Raw genomic sequence first — 13972 nt, forward strand, 5'->3', positions numbered from 1 at the left:
TCCCCACAAACCTTGCCTGGTGGTTGTGGGGGTTTGCGGGCAGGGGGGCTTATCGGAATCTGGAAGCCCCCTTTAACAAGGGGACCCCCAGATCCTGCCCCCCCCTGTGTGAATTGGTAATGGGGTACAAATGTACCCCTACCATTTTACAAAAAAAGTGTCAAAAAGGTTAAAAAACACAAGAGACGGTTTTTGACAAGTTCTTTATTAACTTCTTTTTCTTTTGGCTTCTTCTTCCATCTTCTTTCTTCTGGTGTTCTTCAGTGTTCTTCTTCCTCCATCTTCTTCTCCATCTTCTTCTTCTCCATCTTCATCTTCTTCTTCTTCCTCCTCTCTTCTCGTCCCGCATCTTCCTCCAGGCTTCTTCTCCACTCCATCCGCATGATCCGTCTCAGTGGGAGTCTTCTGCCGTGTGACGCTTTGCTTCTTCTGACATTTCTTATATAACGGAGGGCGGGGTCACCGGGTGACGCACAGGGAATTCATGGGAAATGCCAGAAGAAGCGAAGTGTCATATGGCTGAAGACTTCCACTGAGGTAGATCATGCAGACGGAGCAGAGAAGAAGCCTGGAGGAAGATGCGGGACGAGAAGAGCGGAGGAAGAAGAAAAAGATGGAGAAGAAGAAGATGAAGAAGAAGATGGAGAAAGAAGAAGAACACCGAAAGAACACCAGAAGAAACAAGATGGAAGAAGAAGCGGAAAGAAGAAGAACTTAATAAAGGACTTGTCAAAAACCGTCTCTTGTGTTTTTTAACCTTTTTGACACTTTTTTTGTGAAATGGTAGGGGTACATTTGTACCCTATTAGCAATTCACACAGGGGGGGCGGGGTCTGGGGGTCCCTTTATTAAAGGGGGCTTCCAGATTCTGATAAGCCCCCTGCCTGCAGACCCCCACAACCACCGGGCAAGGGTTGTGGGGATGAGGCCCTTCTCTCCATCAACATGGAGACAAGGTGCTTTGGGGGCTACCTCAAAGCACCCTCCCAATGTTGAGAGCATGTGGCCTGGTATGGTTCAGGAGGGGGGTGCTCTCTCATCCCCCCCTCTTTTCCTGCGGCCTGCCAGGTTGCGTGCTCGGATAAGGGTCTGGTATGGATTTTTGGGGGGACCCCACACCATTTTTTAAAATTTTGGCACAGGGTTCCCCTTAAAATCCATACCAGACCTGAAGGGTCTGGTATGGATTTTGAGGGGGACTCACATGCCATTTTTTTTATTTTGGTTTGGGGTTCCCCTGTGGGGAAATCCCATGCCATTTTTATCAATTAACTTTTATGTGTATTGTCGAACCGACAATTCATTATAGCCGCGAGTAGTTTTAAATGACTTTTTTCCTTTGAAATGTCATTTTGCTGTCAGACTGTTCTAAACACGGGAAACATGCGCCCCTTTACAGGCATACTATAGACACCCCCAGGTACGGAATTTAAAGGAATATTAAACTTTTATTGTTTCACTTCAAGCATTATTAAAATCACTGTTCCCGAAAAAACGGCTGTTTTTAAAACTTCTTTTTGCATTGATACATGTTCCCTGGGGCAGGACCCAGGTCCCCAAACACTTTTTATGACAATACCATGCATATAAGCCTTTAAAATTAGCACTTTTGATTTCTCCCATAGACTTTTAAAGGGTGTTTCTGTGGCTTTCGAATTTACTGCGAACACCCCAAATGGTTCACTGTTCAGTGAACTGGCGAACAGCCGATGTTCGAGTCAAACATGTGTTGGACTCTAACTCAAAGCTCATCCCTAGTGGAGACTGGTCTTGTTATCTTCTTTCCAAGAGTATTAATTGTATAATTAGACTGATCCTCTGGAATTGACCCAGAACAAATATTCAGATCAGAAATGTCAGAAAATTCTTAAGTACTTATCTGTAAACTTGTTTTCATGTCAGTGATAATGATGCCTTTGAAGCAAGTTCAACTTGACAATATGGTAACTAGCATTTTCAGACAGAGAGTTTATAAGTGAAAGACGGGGTCTGCGTGAGGGTGACTTTTGCAAAATAATAACCAGCTGAAGGCAGACTCCCCATCAACACTTGCCTACAGCTTGTAAACACAGATGCACATAATAGCGGCAGATTACAATACTATTTACAGACTCTACAGTGCAACTGACTTGTTGCTAGGGAGAATGGTTAGAGCCAGATTTTCTCTACTGGAGATAATCACAATCTTGGGCCCCAAACCTACACCCCCCTACTAAGATCTCTTTTACACAGAACATTTTCTTGTTTTACTGGTCCTATCCAGTTTAGAATATTGTGCCAATGTGCAAATAAGCTGAAAAATAGCCCCTTCTTTGTTTCTGATCCCTCTAGTCACAGGCCTACAGTGTTTAGTGGTAAATTCGATTTTGGTTAAGTGTTATGGATAGGCAAAAGTTAAGTGTTAGGGTGATATTTCCTAGAGGTAACTGCTAATTATTTAGGGGACATGGGTTCTTAGTGTAAACATTTTTTCAGTTGCCAAAAGTTCTCTCCAAAGTATTGACAGTTTTCCATAAGTAAAAAATAATGCACTGTCCCAGGTACCACAAGTTCACAAAACAATGGTGCCCATCAGCACTGGACAGGTATTTTGTGAGGGAAGCCTGATACTGAATGGGTCAGGGGCCATTACGGGTTACAGTGGATTAGTACTAAAAAAAAAAAAAAAAAAAGAGAACAACTAGGGCACTCCAAGATATAAAGTCCCGTTAAACCATTTGTGTAGTTGGCTGCCATTTGGCATGTATTAAAAATACATTATTTTTTTTAATTTTTATTTAAGGGAACAAAGCCACTATTCATGCAGAAGAGTAGTGAGTACAGGTCCCCATGTATAATTATGATAACAACTTCCTGGGATTTTCACACGGAAACATTTTACAGCAGAAAAGAAAAAATCTCTATAGCGTAACATAGGCAGAGCAGGTGGAATTACACCTCTGCCATATTGCCTTTTAAAAGAACATCTGGCCTAAATATTAATTATAAAATGAGTAAAATGTTTAACAGGTACACACATAGAGGATGAGGTCATTTTCTGGAAAGCATTATTTGATTCAGCCTCTAAAAAAACATAGGGAGTCATGAGAATACATTTACATTCTAGAAAAGCCACACAATGCATCTTTAAATCAAGAATTCCTTCAATACTGTACACCTGTAAGACCCACATTTTATGTCAGGTTATGAGGAAATATGTAGTGTGTTATTCAAACGTCTGCATATTAAATCAGGTCAAACCCAGGTGGCTTTGAAATCATTTTAAGAATTGGTATAATCCCAAAAAGGGATTTGACTCAAAATTTGATTTTTTTCCTGCATTTACAAATGGTTTTCTGTGCAAAAAAAAAAAAAAAAAAATGCTATTATTTTTTGTCTGTGTATGGGTTAATGAAAACTTAATCCGACTTCCATACAATAGTTTATTGCAGTTTAGCTGCCTTAGGGCTAGCCTAAAGAACTGAATGAGGAATTCATGATGAACAATGTATTACTAAACACATTATTCACTGATATTCCTAGTCTGTTTGTGACATTGTAAGTAATTGTGACATCCATATTTTTGAAAATTAATTGTTTCATTAATTTTAGAGACAGGTTGTCTTATATTTTAACCACTTGACCTCCAGAAGATTTAACCCCCTTCATGACCAGGCCATTTTTTGTGATACCTCACTGCGTTACTTTAACTGATAATTGCGTGGTCATACATTGCTGTACATTAATTGAATTTATGTCCTTTTCCCCCACAAATAGAGCTTTCTTTTGGTGGTATTTATTTTTTGCGCTATAAACAGAAAAAGACGACAATTCTGAAAAAAAAAATACCCAATATTTTTTACTTTCTGCTATAAAACATATACAATAAAAACATTTAGGCCAATATGTATTCTGCTACATTGTTTCGGTAAAAAAAATCCCAATAAGTGTATATTGATTGGTTTGCGCAAAAGTTATAGCATCTACAAACTATGGTAAAGCAATACTGGTACACTGGAATTTTTATTTTATTTTTACTAGTAATGGCAATGACCAGCGAATTATAGTGGGACTGTGATATTGTGGCAGAAAATCTGACACTAACTGACACTTTTTTGGGAACCAGTGATGATTACTGTGTACTGATACAATGATCAGTGCTAAAAATATACACTGTCACTGTACTAATGACACTGGTTGGGAAGGGGTTAAACATCTAGGGTGATCAAAGGGTTAAAAGTGTGCCTAGCCAGTGTTTTTTTGTACAGTGTGTGGTGCTTTTACCAAGGGAAGTAATGGATTTTATTTCCTGTTTTGTAGGGAAAGAAAAGCCATTACTTCCCCACTGACAGGACAGAGCTCTGCTTTGTTTACATAGGCAGGACTCTGTCCTGTGTGTTTTCCAGATGATTGGTGGGTGCTGGCGGTTTTCCATTGGCCGAACCCACTAATCGGCATCTGCTGTGTTTATTCACAGCACAGCCGACTCGCTGGCGGCGCATGTGCGCACCCCCTACCCAGAAGTGGCGGATCTTGTACCTAGTACATGATCTGGCACAGCAGAGCCGCCTTGCCACTGTATATCTAAGTGATACGATCAGCAATCAGTTAACATGGCTTACTAATTATACAGTACTCATAACAGATATAAGTCCTTCCATTTAAACTGAAACTCTATATTTGCTGAGGGCAAAAACAATCTTCTTCAGGTTATTTATACACATTCCTAGGATTTTAGAAATTTTTGCTGGTAGTGTTTAGCTCTTCTTAATTTGTAGATATTGACACAAACATTTTCCCTCCCTGGGTACTAATTTACAGCGTCTGCCCACTATAACCACATGATTAGTCCGTGTGATGTAATGAGATAATGGCAGTGAAAATAGTTTATTGCTTGAGCAGGAATTTAGTTTTCTGGTGGCTTTCTGTTCACAAACAGTAATACGTAACCTTTAAGGGCCATGGTTACAAGAGTGATAATTGCATTTTATATATATATATATATATATATATATACTGTATTTATCGGCGTATAACACGCACAGGTGTATAACACGCACATTAATTTTAAGAGGGAAGTTTCAGGGAAAAAAATTAAATTTTAAAGGAACTTTGAAGCAAAAATAAGGGTCAGTGCCCATCTGCAGTCTCACAATTGCCACCAATGCAGCCCCATCAATGCCCATCTGCAGTCTCACAAGTGCCATCAATGCGACCTCATCAGTCCACATCAATGCAGCAGCCTCACCATTGCCATCAATGCAGCAGCCTCACCATTGCCATCAGTGCAGCCTGATCGATGCCCATTTGCAGCCTAGAGGGGACAGGGAGGGGGCGGGACGAGCGCCGAAAGATTATATACAGTGAGAATCTCCGATGATAGACAGAACAGTGGTCCAATGGCGGCCCAGGAGACGGGACTTCCTATTACAGAGGCCGCCAAGTAAACAAGAGATTCTCACTGTATGTAATCTGACAGCGCTCATCCCGCCCCCCTCCCTGTCCCCTCTGAGGCATCTAAAGTTGAAGTATTGGCGTATAACATGCACGTGCTATTTGCACCCAATTTTTAGGGTGAAAAAGTGAGTGTTATACGCCAATAAATACAGTACATATATATATATATACAGTGGGGCAAAAAAGTATTTAGTCAGCCACCAGTTGTGCAAGTTCTCCCACTTAAAAAGATGAGAGAGGCCTGTAATTGTCATCATTAGGTATACCTCAACTACGAGAGACAAAATATGGAAACAAATACAGACAATCACATGTCTGATTTTTGAAAGAATTTATTTGCAAATTATGGTGGAAAATAAGTATTTGGTCACCTACAAACAAGCAAGATTTCTGGCTCTCACAGACCTATATCTTCTTCTTTAAGAGGCTCCTCTGTCCTCCACTCATTATCTGTATTAATGGCACCTGTTTGAGCTTGTTATCAGTATAAAAGACACTTGTCCACAACCTCAAACAGTCACATCACATTTCAAACTCCACTATGGTGAAGACCAAAGAGCTGTCGAAGGACACCAGAAACAAAATTGTAGACCTGCACCAGGCTGGGAAGACTGAATCTGCAATAGGCAAGCAGCTTGGTGTGAAGAAATCAACTGTGGGAGCAATAATTAGAAAATGGAAGACATACAAGACCACTGATAATCTCCCTCGATCTGGGGCTCCACGCAAGATCTCACCCCATGGGGTCAAAATGATCACAAGAACGGTGAGCAAAAATCCCAGAACCACACGGGGGACCTAGTGAATGACTTGCAGAGAGCTGGGACCAACGTAACAAAGGCTACCATCAGTAACACACTACGCCGCCAGGGACTCAGATCCCGCAGTGCCAGACGTGTCCCCCTACTTAAGCCAGTACATGTCCGGGCCCCTCTGAGGTTTGCTAGAGAGCATTTGGATAATCCAGAAGAGGATTGGGAGAATGTTATATGGTCAGATGAAACCAAAGTAGAACTGTTTGGTAAAAACACAACTCGTCGTGTTTGGAGGAGAGAGAATGCTGAAACCAAAGAACACCATACCTACTGTGAAGCATGGGAGTGGCAACATCATGCTTTCGGGCTGTTTCTCTGCAAAGGGTACATGACGACTGATCCATGTACATGAAAGAATGAATGGGGCCATGTATCGTGAGATTTTGAGTGCAAACCTCCTCCCATCAGCAAGGGCATTGAAGATGAAATTTGGCTGGGTCTTTCAGGATGGCAATGATCCCAAACAAACCGCCCAGACAACGAAGGAGTGGCTTCATAAGAAGCAATTCAAGGTCCTGGAGTGGCCTAGCCAGTCTCCAGATCTCAACCCCATAGAAAACCTTTGGAGGGAGTTGAAAGTCCGTGTTGCCCAGTGACAGCCCCAAAACATCACTGCTCTAGAGGAGATCTGCATGAAGGAATGGGCCAACATACCAGCAACAGTGTGTGACAACCTTGTGAAGGCTTACAGAAACGTTTGACCTCTGTCATTGCCAACAAAGGATATATAACAAAGTATTGAGATGAACTTTTGATACTTATGCCCCGTACACACGGTCGGACTTTGTTTGGACATTCCGACAACAAAATCCTAGGATTTTTTCCGACGGATGTTGGCTCAAACTTGTTTTGCATACACACGGTCGCACAAAGTTGTCGGAATTACCGATCGCCAACAACGCGGTGACGTACACCACGTACGATGAGACTAGAAAAGGCCGGTTCAAAACCAAGCGCGGCACCCTTTGGGCTCCTTTTGCTAATCTCGTGTTAGTAAAAGTTTGGTGAGAGACGATTCGCGCTTTTTCAGACTCGTGGCTTTCAGATCGTTTACTGCCGTTCAGTTTGTGCTTGTGGGTTTGTATCTGCTCTTCAGTGCATGCAGTCAGTTCGTATCGGAGTTTTCTGTGTGATCTTGCCTGCTCGTTGCTGTTTTTCAGGTCGCTCTTCACAGGCCTTGCTGTTCTTCAGTGCGTTCTGTTACTTCGTTCTGAGCAGCCGACCATTTTCTAGCCATGTTTCGTATGCGTACTCCTCGTAGAGTTCGTGCTGTGCGGGGGCTTGGTGTTGGGGTCCTGACCTTGACACAAGTCCAGTCCATGAACAGGGTGGGGAGGAGTTCATGGACCAAGAATTGGTTGCTTCAGCGTGACCAGTTCTCTCATATGCCTTTGCTCCGTGAGATCCGTGAGAATAATCCTGATGATTTCAGGAACTTTCTCAGGATGACGGACCCCGTGTTTCACCGTTTGTTGGCTTCGCTGACCCCCTATATCAGCAGGCAGGATATCTGCATGAGGCAAGCCATCACTCCGGAGCAGAGGTTGTTTGCTACCTTGCAGTATTTGGCCACAGGGAGAAGCCTGCAGGACTTAAAGTTCTCGACAGGCATCTCCCCCCAGGCTCTGAGGATCATTATCCCAGAGACCTGTTCTGCCATCATACAGGTCCTGCAGAAGGAGTATATGAAGGTAAGATTTTTATCCTTTTATCTCACATTTTATTGTATTTAATGTTTGATAATATCTTGTATTTCTTCCCTCATTCCCTAATTACCATGATTGTAATATGCTGTGAATGTCCCCTTTGTCCTCATGCATGCTGGATTGTTATGTAATTATTATGTTAGGTCCTTCATACATATTTGCCCTTCAATAACCTCTCCAGCATGGTGTCTCCTGCCCTATATTCACCTCATGTAGTCACTTAACAATGTATTTTATCAGCTCTATAGTAGTGCTTTACCCCAAACACCCCCTAAAATGTTTGGAAATGTGATTTTTGATTTCAATTCAGGCAGAATGCCAGAGGGTTTTTTTTGTGGTGTCCCCCAATTTTTATTAACCCTCCCTCCCCCAACTGCTAAGTCAGCTGATCCCAATTCTCTATCTATCCTCAATCATCTATTTGCTGACTTTGCCAAACCCATACACACTATACCCATCTCTTTACTGGTCAGATGTATGGATGAATTCCCCAAAGCATGTAGTGCAAGGGCCTGCCTGTATACTTTCCAATGGTACTGTTTAAAGTTTTGTTATTCTATTATTATCTTGATAGGTAATAGCAGAATGTCCAAATGTCCTCAAATGTGTACAGTGTGTATTTATATCTTTGTATTCTGACACTTCTTACCTGTCCAGTGGGCTGCCAATAGTGTAACTAAGGAGGGGCTGTTACAAGTAATACCCTGTATTTAGGCATTCATCTCTCAATGAAGTGAAGAGGGTTACCTGTCCAAGAGTCCCGCCCCCTATAATGTTAGAAATGGCCCATGAGAGGGGGGGAGGGGGAATATGATAGGTGTACCTTATACTTTGGCCTTGTTAAATTCCCCTTAGTAAATGCTATCTGGAGGTTGCCCCATAACGTTTGTGTCTAATCTGCTTGCCATGTATCTTAGAAAAAATAGTAATGTTTATTGTTTTTTCCTCAACAGTTTCCTTCAACGCCACAGGAATGGCAGACTGTGGCCTCCCACTTTGCCCAGCGGTGGGACTTTCCTAACTGCGGAGGGGCAATTGATGGGAAACACGTCCACATCGTCCCACCACTCAACTCGGGGTCGTACTATTATAATTACAAAGGGTTTAATAGTATAGTGATGTTGGCGGTGGTGTCGGCTAATTACGAGTTCTTGTATGTGGACGTGGGGAAGAGTGGCCGGATGTCCGATGGTGGAGTGATCGCCCAGACGGAGTTCTACAGGCGTCTCCAGAATGGCAGCTTGGACTTGCCACCTCCAGAGGACAATGTTGAAGGTCTCCCATTTGTGTTCGTTGCTGATGAAGCATTTGCGCTGGGGGACCACCTGATGCGGCCATTCCCGATGAGGACCCTCACCCCGGAACAGAGGGTTTTTAATTACCGGCTGGCCAGAGCCCGAAGAGTGGTGGAGAACACATTTGGAATCCTGGCCAGCCGGTTCCGATTATTTCTGACACCCATCCATATGGCGGAGTATAAACTGAACCATATAATACTTGCCTGCTGTGTTCTCCATAATTTTTTAAGAAAACATTCAGCCAACTATGCTGGCTTAGTTGGGCCTGAGGCCAGAATCCCAAATCCAACAACACTGATGGCGCTTGAAAGTGGCCGTCCTGGCTTGCCCTCCCTGAATGCCCGTGATGTCCAGTTACGCTACCTGGAGTTCCTTGCGGGTAGGGGGGCTATCAATATGCCAGACAATCTGTGACACCTTTTTCAAATAAAAAACAACCAAAAGAAAATCCTTGTGGACATTTACTGCTTGTGTTTGTTTTAGCTGACCCTGACAGAAATGTGTTGAGTGCAGAAAATGTTGTGATTGGGTAACCTTATAAAAAACACTGTTGGCTGGTACTTCCTAAATGCAAAAACACATTTCACTACAAGTGCACTTGCAACTGCACTGAACCTGCACTTGTAGTGCAAAGTGTATTTGCCCTTAGGAAATAACCCCCGTTTTTGCATAAAACAGCAATTACTTCACCCCAAAAGTGTTGTAGTGTTGAGACAATAATCCACACATTCTTGAGTAAGGCACTTTTTTATACCTGCACAATCACATGTGCATTTCCCAAAGGTTTTTAAAACAAACCAACATGTTTGTTGTATAACAATGTTTGCAGTAGCATTCTCAAAAATCGAAATATCCATTTCAGATAAAACAGGCCTGTGTAAAACCAACAAGAAAGCCAAAATACTTGAACTTACAAAGTTCACATATGGTAAAACCTGAAGGCTATATCAGACATGAGTATTTAGGAACTGTGTTTGATATAGCGTTCAGATGGGGGGAAATCACCCCTGAAAAAGCCAAATTTGGAAGATGCACACCAATTTACGAATGTCAACATGTGCTATCTGCCATCAGGGGGGATCAAGGGACGTGTTTTGGGGGAGCAAGCCCTTCCTCAATGCGACTTTATAATTGAGGAAGGGGTTGCACCCCCAAAACGCGTCCATTGATCTCCCGTGATGGCAGATAGCACATGTTGGCACACTGTGTGCATCCTCCAAATTTGGCTTTTCTAAACATTGTAAAAATTTTCGTAAGATAAAACAGGTGATTTTGTGGGGTCTAAATTCGCCCCAAAACATCAATGATGTTATTATTTTTTTTAATAACATCAGTGATTTGTTGCTGGATGTTTTGCAATTGGAGATTACACCCCATGATCTCCCCGATGAGTATCTGGGCACTTTCAGATGTAAAGCGTTCTGGATCACGATCACCTAAAAAGAGATAAAGAACAAAAAAAAAGGTCTCAAAAATCTGCCAACATCCATCTCTTTTACCTGAGCCTGTGGTCGCAGACACTCACCTGTTGTGGTGCCAATCTCCACCACGTCTTCTTCTTCCTCCTGCTCAGCTTCTTGGGTTGGTATTTCCCCTTCTTCCAGAGGGGGGGGGCTCTGGTCTCCTCGGATGAGGGGTGTCCGAGTCTTTTCTCCCCTATGTAAAACAAAAATGGTATACTTAGCACACAGATATTTGATGGCAGAAATAGAAATAGGAAACATTGCTTGGAAGTGGGGTACAATTGTCTATTTTAGCAGAGTTCCAAGATGTATCTTTTTTAGTGTCCTTTGTCAAGCTGCAATACTTTACCTGTTTGGTACAAGCTTCACAGATGTAGCCCCCCCTATAGTATACACTGGAGCACCTGTGTGGCCCCCCTAATAAAAATGGTGTTCTGGGGTCCAACACTAGTGCTCCAGTGTCCAGATGTGAAAACAGCTGCTCAGTGTCCTCTCCTTACACACAATCTAGTTTGCATTTCATTCTAGTAACAAATCCATCTACACAAACAAATATTTGGCATCCAAGTAGGCCCAAAAAAAGTGTGAAAATGCATATGGCCTAAACAATGGTGTTCTAGAGGCCGAAAGAAAAATGTTTGATACGAACGAATAATGGGCCCATGAACATTAAAGTTGACCTTTTTAAACGTTACAATTAATAAAAGCATATGGAGCAGAACGAACGGAATAAAGACAGAAAGAATAGGAACACAGCACAACTACTTACTTTTTTGCAGCACTCTCCGGATCTTTCGGTACTGCTCTGGCTCTCTCAACTTCAGGTCCGACCACCGCTTCCTGAGCTGATCTTTCGATCTTCAGACCCCGAAATTCCGCTCAAGACTCCTGACCACTTTCGCCATGATCTTGGCCTTTCTGATGTTCGGGTTGGGGTAAGGCCCATATTTTCCGTCATAGTCGGACTTCTTCATGATGTCGACCATCTCCAACATCTCCCCAAACGACATATTTGTGGCCTTAAAACATCTCCTTCTGGATCGGGACATGCCTGGATCCGGGCTTTCCTCCTCCTCCTCCTCGTTGTTAGAATTATCACGCACCTGTTGTAACTCCGCCATCATGCTCTTCCCCCACTGCGCCGAACGAAAAGGGGCGGGGAATACACTAGAAAGAACGTCAGGGGCGGGCGGAGATACACGCATGCGCAGTGTGTATAAAGCGTAACACGCGTGCGTATTACGTACGATCTGTGAGCGGAGGAAGGAGCATTGGACGCGCCGATCGTAAGAACGAAGGTAAGAGACAAACTTGTGCCTATACTGCTTCTAGATTGAGGCCTATATTGTAACAAGATTAGGAGAGTTTTGTGTGACATTAGCTTTGTCTTGTGTTGTGTCTTGCAGTGAACATGGATATCTTAATGAAAGATAATGACTTCATGTCAGTATTCATAGATATGCTAAGTGAGCTGCCCTGTCTGTGGGAGATTACCCACCCCCATTTCAAGAACCAAGCAAAGAGGAAGGCAGCACTGGAGCAATTGTGTGAAATTGTGAAGCAGGTGATCCCCACGGCAGACATCACTTATTTAAAGATTTTCATTGGTGGCCTGAGGAGCACATATCTGAGGGAGCGCAAGAAAGTCCTGGATTCACAGAGATCCGGAGCAGCAGATGACATCTATGTCCCCAGGATGTTGTACTACGACAGGCTGCACTTTCTGGCAGGCCAGACTGAACCCAGGCCATCCCTCTCCAGTCTTCCTTCCACGCTTCCTTCCCCCCCAGCTGAGGCTTCTGACGCCCAACCTGGGCCTTCCAGGCCACATGTGGAGGAGCCCAGATTGAGCCAGGTATAGCATTCCTCTAAATATTTCTGCTTGTCCAATCAATGATGTTAACTAGATGTTAGTTGGGAGTACTAATTTAGGATTGTGATTGATGATGCAAAAACTAAAACTATGTCCCTTTTTCATACACAGGGAAGTCTCAGCCAGGAGGTGGCCGATATCAAGGTCCCTCCACCCCCCCTGAAAACAGAAAGTGGCAGTAGGAGGAGTACCCTAGAGGAGGCGGCTATAGCATTCTTTTGGAGGGCTACAGAGGTCCTGGGAGCACCACACACCAGGCAGGAGAACATTGCTGCCTTCATAGCATATAAAATGCAGAGGATGGAGGAGGGCCAAAAAGCCATGTGTGAGGCCCTCATATCGGAGGCTCTGGAGAAAGGTATGAGAGGCCAAATTACACCTCACACACATCTTTGGGATGGTCCTCCTCCTCCTCCTGCAGGTCCTCCTCCTCCTCCTCCTTCTCCTCCAGGTCCTCCCAGTCCTCCTCCTCCTGCAGGTCCTCCTCCTCCTCCTCCAGGTCCTACTCCTCCTCCTGCCACATCTCCAACTGCACAGCCACAGCCCGGAATGAAGCATGAAAGGAAGACCAGAAAGTGAGGACCCTGGATCCAGTCTGGTCGGCCAAAAAATGCAGCCTCTTGTGGTACCACAGCCTGGGGACACAGATGTCATCTGCTGCTATCCGAGTCTCTGTGAATCCCGGAGCAGACTGCACTCCCTTACATATGGACTCCTCAGGCCACCAATTTTGATGTTGAAGAATTGATGTCTGCCGTGGGGGTCCCAGGCTTCGCTAATTTCTCATGTTGATCCAGTGTTGCCTTCCTCTTTGTTTGGTTCTGATCCCTTAATAAAGGATTTTTGTTTTGAATTATACTCTCCTATGTGTTTTACTTCAAAAAGGACAGTTTGTGATGATTCAGGTACATTTCAAATATACAATGTGAAATGAACAAGAGACACCAACACCAAACAATCTCTTGGAGATTAAATAATACAAGATATCAATGGTGTTGGGGTAACTTGACACACAAAACACACCCAAAAATATTCTGGAGTAAAAATAAAAATAACATTGAACAAAGATCAGCCTTGGAAAAAATCCAAACATTAAAGAAAAAAAAAGGCTTAAAATCCAAAATAAAAAAAAATTAAAAAATTTAAAACTGTCAGATGTGACAACTAATAACAATATATTCAGGGAATCCCACAAAAAAAACACAATCAAAAGTTTGTGAGAAGTGTGTGTGAATATGAGCAGCAAAACGACTTAATTCTTGTCACATTATAAAGAAGAAGAGAGTGCGCTGTATTAAACCATTTTGAACATTGCAGCGTGACGAAAATGCTGTATCCATTGTGAACGCTAAGTTTACCAGAACGAGCTGTCCCTTGTCGG

General features: G+C 43.1%; 1 protein-coding gene across 2 annotated transcripts in view; it reads left to right on the forward strand.

Annotated features, from left to right (window-relative positions):
* The window catches only part of SUGCT (succinyl-CoA:glutarate-CoA transferase), a 1840030-nt gene that overhangs the window by 1750515 nt on the left and 75543 nt on the right, over positions 1-13972 (forward strand). The window lies entirely within an intron of this gene.

The sequence above is a fragment of the Aquarana catesbeiana genome, linkage group LG05 (genome assembly GCF_042186555.1).
Source record: "Aquarana catesbeiana isolate 2022-GZ linkage group LG05, ASM4218655v1, whole genome shotgun sequence".
In the NCBI taxonomy this organism is placed as follows: Eukaryota; Metazoa; Chordata; class Amphibia; order Anura; family Ranidae; genus Aquarana; species Aquarana catesbeiana.